Source organism: Neomonachus schauinslandi, chromosome 5, assembly GCF_002201575.2.
Source record: "Neomonachus schauinslandi chromosome 5, ASM220157v2, whole genome shotgun sequence".
Lineage (NCBI taxonomy): Eukaryota > Metazoa > Chordata > Mammalia > Carnivora > Phocidae > Neomonachus > Neomonachus schauinslandi.
The window spans coordinates 174122729-174131013 of NC_058407.1; the positions used below are offsets into that span (position 1 = coordinate 174122729).

The 8285-nt window shown below is 52.6% G+C and overlaps 1 pseudogene; it reads left to right on the forward strand.

Moving 5' to 3' along the window:
- The first annotated feature begins 3847 nt into the window (after positions 1-3847).
- On the forward strand, positions 3848-3996 carry LOC123324909 (annotated as a pseudogene).
- The last annotated feature ends 4289 nt before the right edge of the window (positions 3997-8285 follow it).

The following is an 8285-nucleotide window of genomic DNA, read 5'->3' on the forward strand; positions in this document are numbered from 1 at the left end:
GGAGTGGCCACAGAGTTGTGTACACTCAGGAGAGCACACTTTTCTTTTCTTTTCTTTTTTTTTTTTTAAAGATTTTATTTATTTATTTGACAGGGAGAGACATAAGCAGGGGGAGGGGAGAGGGAGAAGCAGGCTTCCCGCGGAGCAGGGAGCCCGATGTGGGGCTCGATCCCAGGACCCTGAGATCATGACGTGAGCCGAAGGCAGACGTTTTAACGACTGAGCCACCCACGCACCCGAGAGCACACTTTTCTAACATCCATAAAATAATCACATGGACCGGCTGTGGTCCTGGTTGGTCTTGTCATGAGGAAGGGGAGCAGAACTAGAGGCTGGAACAGGAGGTGGGGGGAGAGGGAGAAGAGGAAAGAGGATGGGAGGGGAGGGAGGGGATGAGAATGCAGGGCAAGAGAGGGGAGGGCCAAGGAGGTCCAAGGCTCAAGACTCAGGCTGAGCCCCAGGGGCCCTGCTCCTCTGTTGTCCCCGGCTCCCCAAACATACTCACCCAAAAAGTAATTTCCATGTCATTTTGGCCTCCTCTGGCCAGGATTCTAGTTTGTTCTGGTGTTCCCGATGTTACCTAGGGGTCATTACCAACATGGAGCAAACTGTCAACTCAGCAGAGAAGCAGAGGTAGGACTGGGGCCAAGAAGCCCAGACTCCAGATGTCAGTGGGGACACAGCCCATCCCGGAGAAGTGAAGGTAAGAACCAGGACGACGTCCCTTCTTAGAGGATTAGGGCCCGCGTCCTTCAGAGGCCCCAAGTCCTCCCTATGGAGACAAAGAGGAGAGGACTCCATGTCCCTTTGTTTCACATTTCATCATTTTCCCCAAATTTCCCTTTATGGAGATGGGGCTATTTTGAAGACCGCTCAGCACTATAAAAATCAAGCCAGAATCGCATGTCTGGGCTTCCATAGAGTCCGCCGTAGGAAATGTGGAACACAAAAGCTATTTATACAGTGAAGGGAGCATTTCGGTAAGAAACTTACAACCGGTGTTTAGAATTAATTTAGTGCCTTGTCTGCTCCAAGGACATATGCTATGTGTCTGGAATTATGGCACCTCCAACACCATATGTGCATGTTTGATGTGTCCAGGAAGGAGCTCGGAGCCTCCTGGCATGCAGTCACGGGCGCGCTCCGCGTGGCGGCAATCATCACACCTCCCCAAGTGTGTGAATGCTGCCGATGCATCTAGAATCCCACAGTCTTTGGAAATCAGTGGGCATATGGCACGTGTCTCGCGTTTTGGCACCGGGAACAGAAAATAAACGGAGGTGTGCCATCCGGAGTCAGGCAGAGTGCGAACCACACTGTCTTTGCTGTCTCGACTTCACACGATGAGGTGGATTCCCAGCTCAGAGGGGGCAGGCGGATGTCTCCAGGGCCAGAGCTGAACAGACTGGAGCCTGCGGAGGGCCCACTGGAATCCGACGCGGGGATGGGGATGCACCTGTTCCGTATCCGGCAGCCCTCGCTGGTTTCTCCTCTGAAGCACTGAAAAGGTAAGCAGTCCGTCTGGTGGAAGATCTTAGCGCAGGGTGGGAGCGGAAAGATGCAATCATCACAGCAGAGGCAGGCCCTCACACACTCTTCCAGAAGGAATTGGGGAAAGCCGCGACTGTCACCAACCAGGTATGGACTCATTGTCCCCATGGCGCCCAGACATACTGAGAAGCCCCACAACCCTTCTCTACTGGCCCTGTGGGGGCCACATCCAGATTCTCTTATGCACTCAGCAAACGTTTACTCAGTTCCCTTACTATAGGAGTTAGTTATGCAAAAAAGAACAAGAGCACCAAACGTCCGTCTTCGTGGAGCTGACATTCCAATCAGGGCGATCTGCTCTGGCTGCCACAAGATACCACAGACCGGTGGCTTAAACAACAGACACTTATTTCTCATGGTCCTGGAGGCTGCAAGTCCAAGATCGAGGTGCCATCAGGGCTGGTTTCTGGTGAGAGCTCCTCCTGGCTTGCAGGTGGCTGCCCTCCTGCTGTGCACCCATGGGGAGAGAGAGGGATCCTTGGTGTCTCTTCCTCTTCTTTCAAGGTCACCAGTCGTGTTGGATTGCACCCCCCCCCCCATGATCTCGTGTAACCTAATCATCTCCTCAAAGGCTCCAACTCCAGATACAGACACATTAGGAGTTAGAGCTTCAACATATAAATGGGAAGGGAGGGGACACAATTTAGTCCATGACGGGGGAAGAGAGACACACAGGATAATAAGCCCATTACATCAAATAGCAGAAGGAAAGTGCTATGAGGAAAAACGAAGCACGGGAGGGGAATGGGGAGTGCAGAGTGGGCTTGCAAATTTAATGAGTGTGCTTGGGAGAGCCAGCGGAGAGGGGACATTTTCATGGAACAAGCCACTCAGCCTTGCAGAGACAGAGGAGGGCAAGGGCGCTCTGGGGTGGGAGACACAGGTGCAGAGGTAGAGGAGACTTGGGGAGGCCAGCTGGCTGGAGGGGTGGGTGTGGGGGGTGAACCAGTTCCCAGAAGGCAGCTGAGCTTGGATGAGCAGTAGGGGGACAGTCCTTGCGGACCCCGCAGAGGATGGCGAGGTTCAGCTTTTTCTCTTGGTGACAGTGATGAGGAAATCTGGTTGAGTTCGGAACAGGGCAGCAACACGACCTAACCGCCCCCCCCCCATCCTCGGCTGCCGGGGGGAGACTATTCTGTATCAGGGTAAAGGTTAAAATGACATTTAAAAATTTTTTTTTGAATTCGATGTGTTCTTGCTTTCGTGTCTGATTTTCAGTTCCCCTGGGCAACCCGTAGATAAAGCCCAAAGTCATAGTCAGGGGACCTGGGCAGAAGCTCTCGCTCCTGGGATTGGGGACGAGCCACCTAACTGCCCTGCCAGTGACTGCATCTGAGCGGGGATGGTGTCACAGCATCCACAGTGACCGCCACATGGCTGCGTGTCAAGCGCAGGCTGAGCGAGGAGGGTAGTTGTCAAACTGAGCAGGGACAGCACGAGATGAATCACTCGCGTGGTGTTGTCACCACAGAATGTCCCCCACCGCACCCACCACCGCCCACTCCCTGCAGGTAGAGGCTTGGAGTGGTTTTTCCATTTTCATTCAATGTTGACCAAATTCTTCTTCAAATTGTGCAAACTAAAAGTCAGCTCATGAGCCAAGAATAATATTGCCAAATACAAAGCACAAGAACATAAAAAAAAAAAAAGTTAGGTTTTTAAAAATCAAGTACTCTGTGCAGGAGGTAAAGAGTTCATCAGTACAAAGGGGTGTAGGGAGAGGGCAGGCTCCCTCCCTGTCCTGACGGAGGTGGAGATGTCACCGATGCTTGCACCTCATTCAGGAAGACACAGCTGTACTTGTATCTCTGCTTTGTGTACTTCTTATACACATGTGTATACAGAATCCCTTCAACTTCAAAAGGGCTAGTGAATCATTCTCTTCCTTTGGCGCCTTGACTTTTTCTCCTGAGCAAGATGCATTGGATACTGTTCCATATAGGCCCACAAAAAACTTCCTCACTCTTTTTCGTAGAGGAAAAGTACCCTAACTCAGTCAAGCAGACTCTTATTGCTTTGGGCTGTTTTCCATTTTTGGTTCACTTCTGCAATGTTGGAAAGAGCATGCTATAGAAATGCTTTCTGAGTGCCTGTGTGAACACATCTGTAGGACAAGTTCCTAGCAGAGGAGAAGCTGGGTCAGGGGCTAGGGGTGTCTGACATTTGGATAAGTGTCAGCAGATCACCTTCCCAAGAGCCTGTGTCTACATACGCCCTGACCCCCCATGCATGAGTATCCGTCACAGGGCTGCCTTAACAAACAAGCATAAGCTGGGGCTTAAAACAACAGGAATAGAGCTTTGCACAGTGGCAGTATCGTAGCCAATGAGGTTTATCCAAGGCGCGATTATTGCTAATTGAAAACAACAGGAATAGAGCCCCTTCTAGATCCGGGGGCCAGAAGTCCAGAATCAGGGTGTCAGCAGGATTGGTTCCTTCTGGAGGACGAGAGGGGCAATCTGTCCTGTGTCTCTTTTCCAGCTCCTGTGAGTTGCTGCCGTTCCCAGGCTCCTGGGCTTGTAGACACATCCCTCCAATCTCTGCCTGTGTCTGCACACAGCCTTCTCTCCCACCGTCGTGTGTCCAAACGTCCCCTGTCTTCTGAGGCCACCAGCCTTTGGTTGGGACCCACGCTAACCCAACATGACCTCCTCATGACCTGATGACACTTGCAAAGACCCTATTCCTAAAGAAGGTCACATTCACAGGTACTGGGGATTACCACTTTAACTTTCCTCTTTTGGAGGGTGTGATTCAACCCATGGCAGAGGTATCATCAAATGCTTTTCTCTTTACCTCTGTGAGGGACCCCAGGTACTTCTTATAGGAGAGTCGATTCAGGCTAATGGTGGAAATCCCACCAAGTCGCTCTCCCACCAACCCTCCTGCTGCCTTGTCAGCCAGCGCTGACACCTGAGGTCCTTTGTGTGCTCTTCCCAGAGGTCCTCCAGTGCTGGTCCTCAGGCAGGGCTGGGGATGGTGAGATGGGAGCCCTGGGATGTGGGCAGTGGTGTCACAAGATGGCCCCACACACTCCCCAGATCTGGTACCACCTAAAGAGTCTTTGCCTGGGGCTGTGCAGTCCCCTTAACTGGAGAGTAAACCCCAAGGTCCTGTGAGCTAAAAATCACCTCTAGCCAACGTTATGCTTTTAAAGGCCCTTCTTTGGTTTGTCCCTGCATTTTGGCCACGGCATCCACGGAGACCATGGTCCGGCGTGGACTCTCTCAGTGTCCCCCCAGGTGTGTGATAGGGCCACAGGACACATTTCCACTGTGCTCAGGTAAGGAGGCTCCTGGCCAGGGAGAGTGTCACAAGAGGAAATACCGAAGTCTGCTCTCCTCTTGCCTCCATCAAACCCGCCCGTTCGCAGGGCTTGGAGCGCAGGCTCAGCCCACGAGCATCCCTTGCTGTGGTCTGTCTGCAAGATGAATGGTCCAGAGACAAGCCCCCAGGAGAAACATGGGAGATGTAGAGAACCTCTGGGTCCCATGGATGAAGCACCTAATGGCCCAAGGAGGTTTGCTCTGAGAAACTTGCCGTCTGCCCCATCCAAGCATCCTTTCTCGTGATGAGGATCCTAAGTGTTTTGCCCCGTGTAAGTGGTGTTTAAGGAGCTGTCTTTGTGTCAGGAGGGGGTGAGCACACACCTGTTTAAGTGGAGTGGGCCAAGAGCTGTTGTACGTGACTCTTGATTTATTGACTCACTTCTCCCACTCGATTTCCCACCATGGGGCTGGAAGCCACATGAAAATCTTCCAAATGCTGCTCAGAAAACAGGGGTCATCCCCTGAATACAGCACCTGCTCCCTGAAACGGCCAGAGAAAATCCCTCAGCAGAACTTACCGCGGGGTGTGCGCGGCTAATCGTGAGCTGTGAACACACTCAGGGCTCCCAGCCCACGCCTGATAAATGTACCAAGAGGAGGAATTTGATTTGCTAGAAGTTTCACATTAGGAAACCTGTCTATTGATTTTTTAAGTTTTTCTTTTTTTAAGGAAGGTGTTATTGGTGTCTCCTTTAATGTTCGAGAGAAAAAAGATCCGATATTGGAATTCTTTTTAATCAGTTATCCGATGGATTGTTTCCATCTACGTGACACTACTGGACAGAGCCATGGGGGACATCGGAGACTACTTGGGTTGCATTTGGGGGATACATCGGGATTCTGGCACAACTGTGTTGTCTCCAGCATGGGGCGAGGAGTTTCACTGTGACCTCCTGGCTTCTGGACCTGTGGATGGCCTGTCATTCTGGTGTTCAGAAAACACCTGCAGGGTCAGACGGATGTTCCAGAAAGAATGCTGAGAAAGAGACTGTGCTTTCTGGGAAAATGCCCACTGGGGGACAAGCTACTTTAGGTGGAGACTCTCAGAGTCCTATGTGAGCTCACTAAACTTTAAAAACCTATTACAGAAAAGTCCAAAAGTTTGGATGTGAAGTTTTCCCCGCCTCGTAATTTCCAGAGATGCCAAGACCCCTACTCTGCAGCCACCTCTCTCTCCCATGTGGCCGCCACTGGCCCAGCCCCTCCCCTCCCTGCATATCCAGTCCCCTTGCCTCGTGACTTGGCCATTCTTCCCATGAAAGGGGAGGAGAGTATTTCCCACTGCTGACCGCGGGCTCATCTATAGGACCTGCGTGGCACAATAGCATCAGGAAGGTGTGAGGTGTGCAGTTCCCAGCCTGGGCTTCAAGACATGCATGTCTGCATCTTCTCTTTTACCTTCAGCCATCATCACAAGCAGAACACGCCTGGTTCATCCACTGTCTCAGGGGTGATGAGAGATATGTGGCTCAGAGCCCCTCCGGCCAAGCCCAGTCTAAGTCCTCCAACTCTCCGCTGACCTTCGGGCCCGAGAGTATAAATGATTGCTATTATAAGCCACTGAGTTTTGGGGTGCTTTGTTATGCAGCACCTCTCCACTGAGAGCTGACTGATACACTCCCTTCCCGTGACTGGCTCAGTGCTCCCCAGTCCATGTGTTCTGGCTTGTCTACACCGCACACGGCAGCCACACCAGCCACATCTCTGCATGTGGAGCGCTAGCATGGAGTCTCTGAGACCCTTCAGCACCACCCCTGGTTTTGAGCCCAGCTATTTCCCTTGAATCAATGGTTCCACTTTCTCTGGATGGTTCTGGGGTCCACAGCACCTCTTGCATGTGCATCCAGCTTGTCCTGCCTCCTCCCCTCTCCCTGCACCTGGCTTTCATACCTACATTTCCCTCCCTCCACTCCCCATCTCTCCTTGCCTCAGAGCAGCAGGCAGGTGCCCACCTTCCCCCTTGGCACCTCTATAGCCTCCTTTGCGGGAAGGAATTTAGAAACCATCTGTGAAGGCGTTATTCATACGTGAGGTGTTGTCCCCCCTGCCGGGGTAGGCCGGTCCCACAGCAGGCCTCGGTGACCTCTCATGCCCAGATCTCCTGGCAGAGAAAGCCAGGCTTTTGTCTGGCAGTGTGCAGTCTGGGCCAGCAGCGAATTCCATCAGGGAAAGACTTTTTGGCAGAAATATTGCATCCCTGGGCCCTCCTCTCTGAAAGGAAGGAAGGGGACTGTGTGGGGGAGGGAAAGCTGACACGAAAGAATGAGGGAGGAGTGCAGGCTCTCAGAGGCACACCCCCTCCTTGTCTGTCTGTGGAACCCCAAAGTCATGCAACATGGGCTCTGTGTCAGGACCCTCCCAGCAAAGATGGTGCCCTTGAATCAAGATAACTCAACAAGGGTTTCAGAAAGACCGTCGACGAAGCCGTGAGGAGTCTGCTGGGGGCCCACTGGGGAATGAAGTGTCTCAGGGCTAGGGACAGTCAGCTGCCCCCACATCCAGCCCCAACGGGGCAGGGAAGAGAGAGTCCCATGGAGAAGACCACTTTGAGGTGACCTGTAACTTCAGTCAATGGACACACATGGCCCTAGGCCACATGCAAGGGGAAAGCTGGGGGAGTCAACAACAGACACAGGCCTTGACCCCCTCTGTCTCTCTGAACTCCTTCTGGGGCTCCCCCCTGGTTTAGCCCAATGGAAAGCCAAAGGCAGGTTCGTCCAGTGATGTCGCCTCTCCGGATCAGCCTCGTGGGAAGAAGAGTGGAACACAGGCCTGGATGTTTGTGGGTCTGGATGTTTGCAGCTCCGAAACAGCCCTAAGATAGCGATTTGGTGCTGGGCTTCACAAAATCTGACGCTAAGAAGAGGTCTGGATTCGAAGGTCCTCGGGATTTGTTGTCATCAGCTGTGGGGAGAAACACAGACATGGAAAGGACCAGCATAAGGAAATCGTCTTTATTCTCATACGTACCGAAACAGGAGGCTGCATGTCACTCAGGGCCACACCGGTGAGCACCAGGGTCAGTCCAGAGGCAGCGGGAACAGGAGGAAAACGTGGCTGGCTTCCGTGGGAGGAACGAGTGAAGCAGGGTGGGCAGGTTTAGGACAGCCTAGTTTGAATCATTTCAGTGGACTCCAGGGGGCCCTGGGGGATTAGGGCAGTGGGACAGCAGCCCAGAGTGTGAGGGCCCCATGGAGGAGGGGGTTGGGGTGCAGGACTCTGGATTGGTTGGTTTGCATTTGAAAGACATGTTCCCAGGGGAGTTGTTTGTTATCTCTAGGAATTAGCTAGCTGGAGGGACAGTCCCTGTAGGGTCAGCAAGGCCCCAAGATCTCAAAGCATCAGAACACAGAAAATAAAATACATGATTAATACCAACAGTGAGGCCAGCGGGAGGGAAGAGCA